Source organism: Pinus tabuliformis, chromosome 6 (assembly GCF_031772625.1).
Source record: "Pinus tabuliformis cultivar Carrire ecotype Pingquan chromosome 6, CPIR1, whole genome shotgun sequence".
Classification (NCBI taxonomy): Eukaryota; Viridiplantae; Streptophyta; class Pinopsida; order Pinales; family Pinaceae; genus Pinus; species Pinus tabuliformis.
Window position 1 is genome coordinate 1,311,106,335 of NC_142292.1, and position 15,970 is coordinate 1,311,122,304.

Genomic DNA, 15,970 nt, shown 5'->3' on the forward strand with positions numbered 1-15,970 from the left:
GAGTTTTCCGACAAGTTGACGGTATAAGGTAGCATCAACTTCAGGAGAAGTACAAGAGACTGAAAGTTTGACTCCAGACTGAAAGGGAGAAGGGGCTGGCTTACAGTCTTCCATGTGAAAATGACGAAGAATATCACAAGCATACTTGGACTGGGAAAGGAAAATACCCTCTTGGGATTGCAAGACTTGAAGACCGAGAAAATAGTGTAAGTGTCCTAAGTCTGTCATTTCAAATTTATTTTTAAGGCTGGACTTCACATGGTTTATAAGGTTGGGATCACTACCAGTAAGAATAAGATCATCAACATAAAGAACAAGGATGATAAGAGAGTTGCCCACTTTCTTGGTGTAGACAGTATTGTCAGAATGTCACCTAGAAAAGCCAGATTCTAAAAGAAAGCTATCCATTTTGGCATACCAAGCCCGAGGAGCTTGCTTGAGGCCATAAAGGGATTTCTTAAGTTGACAAACAAGGCTGGAGTCTGTTTGTATGAAGCCAATGGGTTGTTCCATATAGATTTCTTCCTGCAAGTCCCCATGTAAGAAGGCAGATTTAACATCCATCTGATGGACTTCCCATTTTAAAGAGGCAGCAAGGGAAAGAACAAGGCGGATAGAGTTCATTTTGGCAACAGGGGAGAAGGTTTCAGTGTAGTCAATGCCTTCAACCTGTGAAAAGCCCTTAGCAACGAGACGAGCTTTATGTTTATCAACTTTCCCATCTGGTCCATACTTGGTTATGTAAACCCATTTACATCTAACAAGTTTGCGTCCCTTTGGTAGAGGAACAAGATCCCATGTATCATTTGTCATTAATGAATGATATTCTTCATTCATAGCTGCTTCCCAATGTGGATGGCCTGAAGCTTCTGCAAAAGTGTCAGGATCATGATTTACTGGAGCTTGAACCAGTAAAGAAGAGGCTCTTTCAAACTGAGAACGTGTACGTCGCTGATCTGTAGGATCACCGGCAAGATCACCTGCTGCATCCCGAGTAGCACGGACCCATCGTGGAAGTTGAGGATCCTGAGAAGGTGGGGGAGGATTATCATCCTTGCTTTCATCATCTGAAGAAGAAATGTTTTCAAAAGTAGAAGAGATAGGAAGAGGTGGCACATCCGCCGGACTAGGCTCGCAGGCCGATTTATTTTCATCAAACTTTACATCTCTTCTAATGATAACATTTTTGGACTTAAATGGAATAAGTCTATATCCTTTTACATCTTCAGAATATCCAACAAAAGTACATTTCTCACTCTTAGGTTCTAAAGCTTTATGCTTTTCATCTGGAATATGGGCCCATGCTTCACTTCCAAACACACGAAAGTGACTTACATCTGGTTTAATGGAACTCCAAGCTTCTTCTGGAGTGATATTCTCTAGAACCTTAGTAGGAGTGCGATTGATTATATAATTTGCACAATTAATTGCTTTGGCCCAAAAACTAAGACTGAGTCCTTTAGATTGCAGCATACAATTAGCCATTTCCTTTAAGGTGCGATTTTTCCTTTCAGCTACACCATTTTGTTGTGGAGTGTATGGAACAGTATGTTGCATTTGAATTCCATTTTCGGTGCAAAAGTTGATGAATGTGTTTTTAACATATTCTCCACCATTATCAGTTCTTAGCTTAAGAATTTGATGTCCAGATTGTTTTTCAACAAAGGCTTTGAAGGCCAAAAAGGTGTTAAATACTTCGCTCTTGAGTTTTAAGAAGTATACCCAAGTGCGTCTGGAGAAATCATCAATGAAAGTTAAGAAGTACTTGCAGCCAGAGAATGAAGCAACAGGAAGAGGACCACATAAATCACTGTGCACAAGCTGTAAAGGGGCTGAGGCATGCCAAGAGGCACGTTTGTCAAAATTGTCCCGATGATGTTTTCCGAGTACACATCTGGAACAAACACCATCTCTGCAAGATACCATAGGAAGACCTGTCACCATATTTTCTTTACATAGATGCTGAAGGGAGCGATAGTTTAAGTGACCAAATCGCTCATGCCAAAGTTTGCTCACTTCATCATTATGAGAAATAAATACTGAGGGAAGATTTGATGACCCAAAGTTGTGAAACTTATACAACCTTTTGGAATCATCAGCAAGACCAGTAGCTAGAATCTGTTTAGGATCTTTTAGATCCTTGATTACAACATCATGAGGTGAAAATTCAACAATTTTACCTTCACCTGAATGAGTTATCTGATAGACAGATATAAGGTTGCAGGATAAGGTTGGAACACATAATACATCATTAAACTGACCATTGTCTAGATGAACAGTTCCAGTCCCTACAACATTAAGAGATCTATCATCACCAACATATATATTTTTGGTGTTACAATCATTTAAAGAAGAAAACATGGCTTGGTTTTTGGCCATGTGACAAGAGGCTCCAGAATCAATGAGCCACTCATGAGAATGAGAAGAAGAAGAAGATACATTTAATGCATAACCAGACTGAGATGATTGACAATGACATGCAGAAAGTGCCATTCCGGAAGTTGAAGTTGAAGTAGGCTCCACATGGATGTTATGTTTCTTCATTGCGGCTTCCAAGGCTTCCATCTTCTTAAAGCATTTAGATTCTAAGTGGCCATCTCGATTACAAAAGTTACAATGTCTATCAGTCTTCTTCCATTTGTTTTTATTGGTCTTATCATTTTGCTGAAATGATCTTTCATTTTGAGGCTGAGATGGTTTAGGACCATTCTTTTGAGGATATGACTTCTTAGGATTCTTTGAATTTGGTTGCTGCTGGGCGGCTAACGCTTTCGTGGAAGAGTTTCCAAGATTAAGAAGACCAAGGTGTAAGAGTTTTTCTTGTTCTCTTATTAAGGAATCACAAAAGGAGTCAAAGGAAGGGGCCTTGTAGTCTTTTCCTTGACAAATGAAAGCTTCCCTTGTAGAATGGAAAGTGGAAACAAATACAGAGTAGGCTGGTCCCAACTTAGTAAGGATGGAATAAATAAGGTTACCATCTTCTTTCTTAACTTTAACACCTTCCAAGAGATATCTAAGGGTCTTGAATTTGGACAAGAAATCTTCAATGCAAGAAAAATTATTAGGATCCAAAGTAAGCAGCTCATTTTCAAGTTGATGGGCTCTAATTTCATTTTTAATCCCAAAAACTTTAGCGAGTTTTTCTAATGCTTCATGAGGAGTCTCAAGGTCTGCAATGTGGAATCTAAGATCAGGAGAAATAGACATCCCTATCAAACCACGTGCTTGATCTTGTCTATTTTCCCATTTTGCAACCTTGTCTTCATCTTTTGGTTTCTTCTCTTGGTCTGTGGCTATTCTGAAGAGACCTTTACTTCTAAGTAAATCTTCCATGTAGGCTACCCATTGGAAGTAGTTAGTGCTGTCAAGAATGACTTGGCATGGACTTTCCATTTAAAAAAAAAACTGAAGCTGAAGATGCTGAAAGTAAGTGTTCCAATGGATAGATCTCGAAAAAATAGGCGGTTTTAAAAAAAAACGGTTCTGAAAAAGGCTTCCGGATGAAGAAGTTATGGCTTTTTGAAAAAAAATTGTTGAAGTTGCCGGCAAAGTGCGCGAATGTGCGGGAATGAAAAAATCCGCCCCCACAAAATGGAGACTTGAACCCAAGACCTCTACTCTCTTAAAATAGCTTTGAACCAATTGATCTATACAAAAAATTTGAGAGAGAGAGAGAGAGAGAGAGAGAGAGAGGGGGGGAGGGGGGGGGGCCTTGGTTTGCGTGCTTGCCTTGAGAAAGCTCTTTTTCCCTACAAAACACAAAACACAAAACACAAAACCCAACACGAATATGCAAAGAAAAACGAACCTTGCGGCTCGAAGTTAGCTTTAGCCAAAAAACTAGAAATTTTTAAAAAAAATCTCAAAGTTAGCTTTAGCCGAAAAACTAAATATTTTTCTCAATGTTTCTGATTTTCCGAGATCACACTAAGGTGCAGGGAAAAGAGCATACGCATGAGAAAAATCCTTCCTTTCTATTTCTGATTTGCCCAGATCGCATAGAGTCGCAGGGCAAAGAGCATATGCAGAAATGAAAGGTATAGATTCGGTTTAAAAAAGGGCTAAATAAACCGAAACCGAAATAAGCAGAGAGAAAATAACAGTAAACTGCAAAAAAAAACATTGTATACCTCCCGATCTGAAAAATGACGCAGCTAGGGCTACCGGAAACCTTTTCGCGTGAAACGAAAGGGGTTCCTCACTGGAACAGATGCTCCGAACGCAACAGAGCAGTCCTCTCGGCCCGAAAGCAGTCAGAAACAGCAGATCTAGGAAACGACAGCCGCATGCAGTTCTACCGGCTTCAGATTTGGATCACCAACGGACGCGGCCCTCAAATAGCTCTGATACCATGTAGGAATTTACAGGGTAAGTTCCTCAGAAAGAACACCAAAAGGACACCGCTCACAACCAGATCTCAAATCAATACACCAGTATTTTTGACGTGGTTAAAACCCTCAAAGTGCAAGGAGGGAAACAGTCCACGGCCTGTCCCAACGTGGGTAGTACAGGCAATTTATTAATCAAAGAATGAAAATTTACATAAGCTTCTCTCATGCATGGATTACCCGAACAATGACCCTCCATGCGCTTTAAATAGAACTCATGGACCAATCGGGTGTCAAGCCACGGATCAAGTGTCGGTAATACCGAGGTGAGAGTGAACCGTCGGATCACTACATATCGTGACCGTCGGATTGTAAGTTACAAAATGTACAACGGTAAAGAAACACACTTTACCTAACTCTAACCTAACTCTATACTAGACCAAGTTGAACTTAACTATATTCTATGTGTCGGAATATCCTAACATTGATGAAGTAAATGGAAAAAGAAGGCTGAAAGGGTATATAGGGAAGTGCAGGTTTGGGACTCAACATACCCCCACTGTGAAGGTGTTGCATGTCCTCATGCAACCAAAATTTAGTCACCCCTTTCTAATACATATGTTCTGATGCTTCTTCTAGGACATCTAGCCCTTTTTTCTTCTTCTTTGGTGCTACCACCATTCTTGGTTTCCTTATTAGACATCTGAACTTGAGATTAATCAATGCTCTGCTCAACTTTTTTCACTTTTTCTTCAGTTGCTTGTTTTTCTTTTGCCATAGTCCTAAATGGAGCATAGTGTTATCATGAATAATTTTATCTACTTTTCTCTGCTCTTTGAGTGCTTCATTTTCCGGCTTGATATGCCTGTTTAGGACTTCTAATTCAAATACCTCCTGTTTTAAGGACTGAACTTGTGCATCTAGTGGCAGAGTGGTACTTGGACCTGCAGCTGATTTTTCTAATGATTCCAAGTAGTCATATACTTCCTGTTGATTGGGGTCTACTTCAGGTGTCTTTCTTGGACTGAGTTCAAAATCTGGTGGAGGAGGAGGACTGCTCTCTAGCTCTGGCCGAGAAGGGATTTCATCATGTGGAGGACTGATTTCAATGCTTGGCTGAGGATGAGGTGGACTACGGCCAGCTGGAGTTTTCGCAGGTGTCTCTCCACCCAAGTCAATGAAGTGGGGCCATTTTATTTGTGTTTTACTCCCTTTTCCTCTTAACCTTGTGCTTCTCCTTAAGTATGGTGGACTATTACTCTTTTCTTGTATACTCTGTTTTCCTTTTGCCTTTTTCTTTGCTATAGCAGCAACCTGAAGATGTACTAATATTTCTGACAGTGGTTGATAATCCTCCTCTATGGATTGCTCAGGTGATTGGTAGACTTCTTGGATGGTCCTTTTGCCTTTTTCTTTCTTCTGTTTCTTGTCTTTAGTTCTATCTTCTTCTTCTTTTTGACCAATTTCTTGAGTTTCTATAGTAGGGGAGTCTTGGACTGTAGTGCTCTTTTCTCTTCTCCTACTTTTTCTTGGTGTCTTTGGTGTGCTACTTTCAGAGGCCTCAGATGGCTCTTGGAAGTAGTTTCTTATCAAGAATTGCTCCCATGTATCTTTTTTTTTCTTTAAGTGGTCTTCAATAAGAATTTTTATAAGTCCATGATGGTATAGATGAGGGTCTATATTGCCTATGTGTTTTTGGACTGTAATGCTCATCTTCTTCAAACTCAAGAGTAAGAAATAAGGCAAATTAAGAGTCTGATTTTCTAAGAAATTCATCAACATTCTAGCATGATACATATACATCGAACCAAAGCATCCTTCACAAGTGACAAATTTTTGGATAACTAATAGCAGACTAGCCCATTCTTCCTTCAATGCATGAACATGAATTCCTTTAGTAAACACGGTGGTGTCCATACCTGGGTTTCTTAGCATAATTCTCCATGCCTGTTCATCCACGCTTTTATTTTTGAACCATCTCTCACCTTCCTGAGGTAAGCCTGTGGCAGCTGCTACTGTTGCTTCGGTCACCATGAGCTTCAAATCTCCAATCTCCACTTTCTGACCATCAAATGACCGTGCAAAAGCCTTGGTTACTTCTTTGTTATAGCCTTTAAATCTTTGAATGAACCGTAACCATTTGGCTTTCTTCAGTAAATCCTTGGCTTGAGGATAACCTTCTAGATATTTCGGTCCTTCTGGCTCTGCCCTTAGTAGTTTTCCCATTTCTTTCTCTGTTTTAAATTTCAACTGAGGATGCAATTGCGTATGAGAATTTTAGCAGAGGAAAGTAGCTCGGTTGCAGGGTTTATGGTAAAAGGAAATGGTTACAGTCGATAGCAGGTAACGGGAATGCTTCAAATTATAGGCGGAACAGAGGATAAACAGTAGTGAATGAGTTCACAAATTGAAATGAGTGTGTATGAAAAGGAAGGTCTTAAATGAAATGGTAAGTGAACGGTAGTGGAGGTGAGATCTTTTTATTTGAATTAACGGCTGCGTACAGGAGATTACACGTTTTGATAGATGGCTGCGGAAAACACGGTGGAGAAGAGCTGTAAAGGGATTGGTCATATCTTATGAGCGCAGGTGGCAAATGAAAGTGCAGTCAACTTGAGTTTAAACCCGAAAGCCCATCATGAGATCATTAAGAAATGAATGCATGGTGTATGGAGTAATATCGTGGGATAGGAGTGGGCAATGGAGCTATCATATCGAATTATTGCACATAGTAGAACTTTTCATGGTTTGATAACTATGCATAATCATGACTTTAATTGCTATTTGATAAAAAAATTTGCTCATACCTTTGGAAACTTTATCATTTCTTGCCCATAGCTTTTAACCAACTGTTCTTTCTTGATGTCTTGGAGATGCTCCATGTCTTCATGACATTTTCTCACTTACACCTACATTTTCATGATTTTTGTACTAACATTTTGACTATGAATTTTAAAAACAGAGTGGTGGTAGCTGCGGAAATCGTTTCTGGCTGCGGAAACTGTTTCTGGCTGCGGAAACTGCTTCCAGCTGCGGAAACTGGGACAACACCCACTTAGCTGAACAAATATGGTTAGAAAAGAACTAACTGAGTGAAAATAGTCCTGAAAGGAACTTTTATTGATGAAATGAAAATGAAATGAGTGGAATGGAATGAAAATGAAGCGGAGTGAAGTGAAGAGAAAATGTGAATGAGATGGAGATGGAGTGGAATGGCAAATGAGGTGGAGTGAAGATGGAAAGAGAAGGAGAGGAGATTTTTTTTTGGAAAATATAGAGTGTCAAGTGTCCTTGATTTTCACTCTATATTTTTTGTATAAGACTGCCAATCTATGATTGGTTTTCAGGCTTATACAATTTTTATTTTTATTTTTTTATTTTTAACTGAAAGAATCAAAGGCTAGGCTGGTGGGGAAGAAGGATTCTTCTCCACTAGCCTTATTGCAGAATTCTCTTGGAACATCTTGACAAATTCTTCTTTTGAGAGTGGCTTATGATAAATTTTCAATCGGTGGCCATTCACAGTAAAAGAAATCTGAAATTCATCAATGGTCTTGATTCTTACCGCTCCATTGTTAAAGACATTGTCAATTTCATATGGCCTAAGCCAATGGGTCTGAAATTTACCTTTAAAGTCTTTGAACTTGGAATCAAACAGTAATGCCCAATCTCCCTCTTGAAACTTTCTCTCTTTGATGTATCTGTCATGCCACTTAGCTCTTTGATGTTGAACTAGATCAGTCTTTAAAATTGCTTCTTGTCTAATCTTATCTAGCTTGTTCAACTGCTCCATTCTGTACTTTTGGGCTTCTGATAGATTCATCCCCAACTGGACTGCCATCTTGAAAGTTTTGACTTGAAACTCAATGGGGAGCAGGACTTCTTTCCCATAAACAAGTTCATAGGGAGAATGTCCTGTTGTATTTCTCCATGTAGTTCTGTAGACCCATAAGGCTTCAGGAAGCCTTTCTTCCCAATCTTTTTTGTGTAGATGAACAATTTTGGTGATGATGCTCTCAAGAACTTTGTTTGTAGACTCCACTTGGTCATTTTCTTGCGGATGGTAAGGAGTAGATTTTCTGTGCTTGATTTTGTATTCTTCCATCAGCTTCTCCATCAAGTTAGATGTAAATTGACTTCCCTGATCTGTCACAATTTCTCTTGGGACACCAAAACGAGTAAAAATATCCTCAAAAAGAAATTGAACAACTGAATTTTCAGTGGCAGAAGGCAATGCTTTGGATTCTACCCATTTAGTGACATAATCAGTGCATACTAATATATACTTTTTCTGTTTAGATGGTGGATTAATAGGTCCAATGAAATCTAAAGCCCATTTTTCAAAGGGTTCGATGAGTACCTGTGGTTGTAATGGCATTTCATTTGAAAGAGTCGGTCTCCCAACTCTTTGGCAGCTGTCACACCTTCTGACATATTGTTTTGCATCTTTGAAAAGGGAAGGCCAATAATATCCTAAAGAGAGGATTTTATAGGCCGTCCTTTTGTCAGCAAAGTGTCCACCGCATGGTTCATCATGACATTCCTTGAGGATGTCAGGCATTTCATCTTCCCGAACACATCTTCTGATCACACAATCTAGCCCTGTTTTAAACAATTCATTAGAAATCCATGAATAACTTGAACTCTCCTGAATAATTCTTCTTTTTTCACCAGGAAATAAATGTGGAGGTAACTTTCCTGTAACCAAATAGTTAGCAATATCTGCATATCAAGGAGTCTTAGTAGTTATTGTAAATAAATACTCATCTGGAAACTTATCCTCGACAGGAGAATCTTCATTAGTATTTTGGATTCTAGACAAGAAATCAGCTATTGTATTTTGTTTCCCTGGTCTATCCAACACAGTAATATTGAATTATTGTAAAAGTAAGAGCCATCTTGTAACTCTGCCATTAGTAACAGGTTTATTCATGAGATATCTAATTGCAGAATGATCAGTATGGACAAAAGTTTCATAGCCTGTTATATAGTGTCTAAACTTATTGATTGCATGAACAACAGCTAAGAACTCTTTTTCAGTCACAGTATAGTTTAATTGTAGAGTTGAGGCTTCTGTGATCCATAACAAGTTAATGATAGATTTTTCGGCGAAAATCACATGAGAAACCATTTGTCGACGCGTTTCGAACCAACCAGTGTGGTTCATCGTCAGGACAAGTTGAAAAACAGATCAAGCTTAGCCTGTTTAAATAGCTAGAGCAGAGACACCAACAGTTACCTAAAAAGTTGACTTAAGGAGCAAGGTCAAATTTAGTTATATTAGGTAAAAAGTAAATAAATAAATAAATATATAAATATATAAATGAAAAATAAAATAAAAAATAATAAAATATAAATGGTAACATTAGTTAGGTAAAACTAAAGGGAAGTAGTTACGTAAGGGACCATCTCTTATAATATATAAATATGTAAACAAATTAATAGGTAAATTAGATTTAGAATTAATAAATAAATAAATTAGAACCAAAGAATAAATAAATTAAATATTCCAATAAAAGAGGAAATAGGGATTGGAAATAAAATAAAATAATTATAGTTGGTTAGAGGTTATATAATGGATAAAAATAAAAATGTAAGAATAATTCAAAAAAAAAAATAATTAGTTAAAAATTTTAAAGGTAATAAGGGACCATTCCTTATAATAAACAAATAAAAGGGTTATTAAGATGAAAGAATGATGGAAATAATAAATAAATAAAAGTAATAACCAAAATAATAATAGAAATAAGTTATTAATAATAATAATAGAATTAAGTTATAGAAAATAAATAAATAAAAATAATAATTAAAATAAACAAATAAATAATAATAATAATAAAAATAAAGTAAAGTGAGAGAAAAAACGATTACCAAATAATAGTATTGCGTAATTGTTTATTATATTACTAAATAATAGTATTTAGTAATAGATTAAAAATAAATAAAAACAAATAAAATAGTTAATAATTAAGTTATTAAATAAATAAATAATAAAAATAATAGTAATAGTAATAAATAAAAATAAAATAAGAGACAAGACCAAATAATAGTATATAGTAATCGTTTTATTATAAAATAGTATATAGTAATAGTTTATTATAGTACTGTTTAATAAGTAAAGTAATTGTTAAAAGTTTCTTATTTGCAATTTTTAATAGTAATTGTTTAATAAGTAATGGATTAATAACTCATAATAAAAATATAAATAAAAGTAAGAGACAGGAAAAACGATCAAGAAGAAAGTGCTGGGACCCAGCACCTACTGATTTTCCAACCATCATCTCTATTGAGATTGTCGGGTCTCTTTTCAATCTCAATAGCTTCCCTAAATTTCCGATGATGAAAATGCGAAACCTTAGCGATAACACTAGCTTCCTCAATGCAAACATGATGATTAGTTTTTTCTACATGTTCAGCTAAAGCGGAAGACTTAGCTCTTCTATGCTTAAGGTCAGCAGCGTGCTCACTAATCCTCTGATTAATGGAGCGACCGGTTTCACCAATATAAGGGGTCCCACAGGAGCAGGGGATAATATAAACCCCTTTCATATCTTTGGGGTCAATAGGATCCTTAACTGATCTGAGGGACGAACGGATGGTGCGAAGGGGCCTAAAGGTTACGGGGACACTGTGCATCCTGAGAATCCTTGCAACCTTATCAGTGGTCCCTTGAACGTAAGGAAGATGGACACCTGGAATCCGTTCCTTCGGTTCCTTTTTAGCTAGAGAATTCTTGGCGGCTTTTCTGAAAGCCTTCTGTCCCAAGTATCTACTATAACCATTCTCAACAAAGACATCAAGGAGATGGGATTTTTCTTTCTCAAAACTCTTATTATCCGAGATCCTTAGGGCCCGAGTGGCAAGGGTATTGAGAACACCCATCTTTTGAGCCGGGAAATGGTGAGAACTGGCATGAAGATACTGCTCATGGGTGTCCTCAATACCCTTGCCACTCGGGCCCTAAGGATCTCAGATAATAAGAGTTTTGAGAAAGAAAAATCCCATCTCCTTGATGTCTTTGTTGAGAATGGTTATAGTAGATACTTGGGACAGAAGGCTTTCAGAAAAGCCGCCAAGAATTCTCTAGCTAAAAAGGAACCGAAGGAACGGATTCCAGGTGTCCATCTTCCTTACGTTCAAGGGACCACTGATAAGGTTGCAAGGATTCTCAGGATGCATAGTGTCCCCGTAACCTTTAGGCCCCTTAGCACCATCCGTTCGTCCCTCAGATCAGTTAAGGATCCTATTGACCCCAAAGATATGAAAGGGGTTTATATTATCCCCTGCTCCTGTGGGACCCCTTATATTGGTGAAACCGGTCGCTCCATTAATCAGAGGATTAGTGAGCACGCTGTTCACCTTAAGCATAGAAGAGCTAAGTCTTCCGCTTTAGCTGAACATGTAGAAAAAACTAATCATCATGTTTGCATTGAGGAAGCTAGTGTTATCGCTAAGGTTTCGCATTTTCATCATCGGAAATTTAGGGAAGCTATTGAGATTGAAAAGAGACCCGACAATCTCAATAGAGATGATGGTTGGAAAATCAGTAGGTGCTGGGTCCCAGCACTTTCTTCTTGATCGTTTTTCTTGTCTCTTACTTTTATTTATATTTTTATTATGAGTTATTAATCCATTACTTATTAAACAATTACTATTAAAAATTGCAAATAAAAAACTTTTAACAATTACTTTACTTATTAAACAGTACTATAATAAACTATTACTATATACTATTTTATAATAAAACGATTACTATATACTATTATTTGGTCTGGTCTCTTATTTTATTTTTATTTATTATTATTATTTGTTTATTTATTTATTTGTTTATTTTATTATATTATTATTACTATTACTATTATTTTTATTATTTATTTATTTAATAACTTAATTATTAACTATTTTATTTGTTTTTATTTATTTTTAATCTATTACTAAATACTATTATTTAGTAATATAATAAACAATTACGAAATACTATTATTTGGTAATCGTTTTTTCTCTCACTTTACTTTATTTTTATTATTATTAATATTTATTTGTTTATTTTAATTATTATTTTTATTTATTTATTTTCTATAACTTAATTCTATTATTATTATTATTATTAATAACTTATTTCTATTATTATTTTGGTTATTACTTTTATTTATTTATTATTTCCATCATTCTTTCATCTTAATAACCCTTTTATTTGTTTATTATAAGGAATGGTCCCTTATTACTTTTAAAAATTTTAACTAATTTTTTTTTTTTTTTTTGGGATTATTCTTACATTTTTTTTTTTATCCGTTATATAACCTCTAACCAACTATAATTATTTTATTTTATTTTATTTCCAATCCCTATTTCCTCTTTTATTGGAATATTTAATTTATTTATTCTTTGGTTCTAATTTATTTATTTATTAATTCTAAATCTAATTTACCCATTAATTTGTTTACATATTTATATATTATAAGAGATGGCCCCTTACGTAACTACTTCCCTTTAGTTTTACCTAACTAATGTTACCATTTATATTTTATTATTTATTATTTTATTTTTCATTTATATATTTATATATTTATTTATTTATTTACTTTTTACCTAATATAACTAAATTTGACCTTGCTCCTTAAGTCAACTTTTTAGGTAACCGTTGGTGTCTCTGATCTAGCTATTTAAACAGGCTAAGCTGGATCTGTTTTTCAACTTGTCCTGACGATGAACCACACTATAGTTTAACTCGATGGGAGTCAAATTTTTACTGGTGTAGTAAATGGAAATATGGAAAGGAAGTTTCCAATTTGGCCCTCTCAAAATGGGTGCTTCAGATATTCTTGTTTTCAGAGTTTCAAATGCAGATTGACAATCAGGATCCCATTTGAATTCACAGTCTTTTGTAAGTAATTTGAAGAGTGGAGATGCTATTTTGGTGAAGTTTTCAATAAATCTTCTATAGTATCCAGTAAATCCAAGAAAAATTCTAACATCTTTTTGACAATTTGGAATAGGCAACTTGGAGATGACTTCAACTTTTGATCTATCAACTTTAATCCCATCCCCTGAAATATGATGTCCTAAAACAATCCCTTCAGTAAACATCATAAAGCCTTTTTCATGACTCAATGATAGGTTTGTTTCTTTACATCTTATAAGGACTTTTTCCAAATTCTCTAATGCCTCTTCAAACGAATTACCATAAACTGTAAAATCATCCATATAAACCTCTACACAATCATGGATTAGATCAGAAAAGATTCCTAGTACTACCCTTTGAAATGTTGCGGGTGCATTACATAATCCAAAAGGAAGTACTCGGTAAGCAAAAGTTCCCCATGGATAGGTAAATGTGGTCTTGTCCTGATCTTTAGGTGCTACCTGAATCTGATTATAGCCACTAAAACCATCCAAAAATGAAAAATACTTTTTGCCTGTTAAAGTATCTAATACCTGATCGATAAAGGGTAAAGGAAAGTGATCCTTCAAAGTTGCTTTGTTCAATTCCCTGTAATCAATGCATACCCTCCATTTACCATTCTTTTTAGGTACTATAACCAAAGGAGAAACCCATCGGCTGTCTGAGATTGGATAAATGAAGTTTACATTGAGTAGTTTTTGGAGTTCTTTCACTATCTCCCTAAGGTTTGGATTCATCCTTCTCTGAGGTTGTCTGATTGGTCTACTGTTTTCCTCAATGTAGATGTGATGAATGCAAGTCTTAGGGTCAATACCTTTCATATCAGTATATTCCCATGCAAATGCAGTAGAATGTTTTTGAAAGATTTTGGTTAGTTCTTCCTGTTGTGATCTTTCCAAATTTTTGTTGATATTCAATGTTTTACCTGAAAAGATCTCAATGGCGGAACTACCAAACTCTTCCATAGAGAAAAGAGACATTTGTCTAGATGATAGATACTCAATGTCAGAATCTAATTGAAATTGTGTGTGGTTATATTCTGAAGATGTTTCAAAGTTTTCTAATGTATTCAGAATTTGACTATCTTCACTAACTTCAGAAATGGTAAAGACAGATTGTATAGTATCCTCATCATCAATCCACTCATTATCTCCTATTTCTGTAATTGCTTTTGCTGGAGGATACAGATTGAATTTCTTTGTTGAATTACCATCAGAAATATACATATCCCCAGACCTACAACTGATGAAAGCATCAGCTGTGGCTAGCCAAGGTCTTCCTAAGATGAGAGGGTGTCCTCCTAAATTACTCTTGGGGGTTAAAATCATGAAATCTACTGGATATTCCCAAGAGTCTAAGGAGACCGAAATGTCTTCTAATACACCATCTGGTTTGATAATTGATCGATCTGCAAGTTGCAGTAAAGTAGGTGTAAAAAGAAGATTAGGAAGTTTCAGCTGTTCCATAGTCTATCTACTCATAATGTTGATAGCAGCCCCTAAATCAATCAAAGTATTTGGAATTTCTACCCCATTGATGTGTGTTTTGACAATTGGACTATCGGGATCTACATACTTCTGCATAGTAATTTTTCCCATCATGATATCTGCAATTTTTCCTACCAGGTGGATTCTTCTTGTATCTCTAGGTTTCCTTCCTGGTCTTTTAAGACTCAACTCCTTTATTGTTTTTGCTAGAATAGGAATCTCTCTAATGGCTTGTAACTAGGGAATCTTGATACAGACATTCTTCAATTCATCTAGAAAATCATAGTCAGGCAACAAGATTTGTTTTTCCACCCCTTTGTCAATTTGTAATCTTTCAGGAAAAGGAGGTGTGGACGAAGATGCAGGTTGCTCAACTATAGGAGTTGTGGGGGTTAGCTCTTTTTCTTTTTCTTTCTGAGTGCTTGGGTTTTGAAGAGATGCTTCAGAACCTTTATTGGCTTCAAGAGAATCTTCCTCAGAAATGCTTTGCTTTTGGGCATCTATAGAAGGTTTATCTAAAACTCTACCAGATCTGAGTTGTACATCATTGAGAGGAACAATCATATAGGTAGGAAATTGTTGACCTTCTACCATGCAAGCAATTTGAGGGTTTTTATTATTGGGGTTTGGCAATGGCTGGGAAGGAAGTTGATTTGACTTTTGTTGGAATGGAAGCAAGAGTTGAGAATTTAGGTTCTGTTGAGAAGGTTGTTGTTGAAATGGCAATGATAGTTGTGGATTTTGATTTGGAAGTTGTGGAGCTTGTGGGTTTTGAAAAGATGGAGGATATTGATAAAATTGAGCAAATCTCCCATAAGGATTTTGCATGCCTTGTACCCATGATTGAAAAGGATTTTGAGGTTGGGACCAAGGTTGTTGCCAAGGATTCCAATTTGGTGGGGTTTGAAAGTTCATAGAGTTGTTAAACCCTTGGTTTTGTTGTCCCTGCCAAGGTCTCCTTGCAACAAAACAGAGAGACTCAATTGTATTTGGATCTTCTTGGAAGACAGCTTTGAGCCCAAGAATTGAAGGACAATCCTTGGTCTCATGATTCTCTGAAAAAATCGCACATGTTTCTACAATTTTTGCATCCAAGGGACATTCCCTGAGAGCATGTTTCTTTCTACATTTTGGACAAAAGATGGCTAAAGCTTCAGCTTCTGCTTTCTGCTTATTGTGGATCTTAAGAGTGTCTAGTTGCTCACTACGACTCCCTAAGATATCAGTTTTGAATTCATCAAGCATATTTCCAA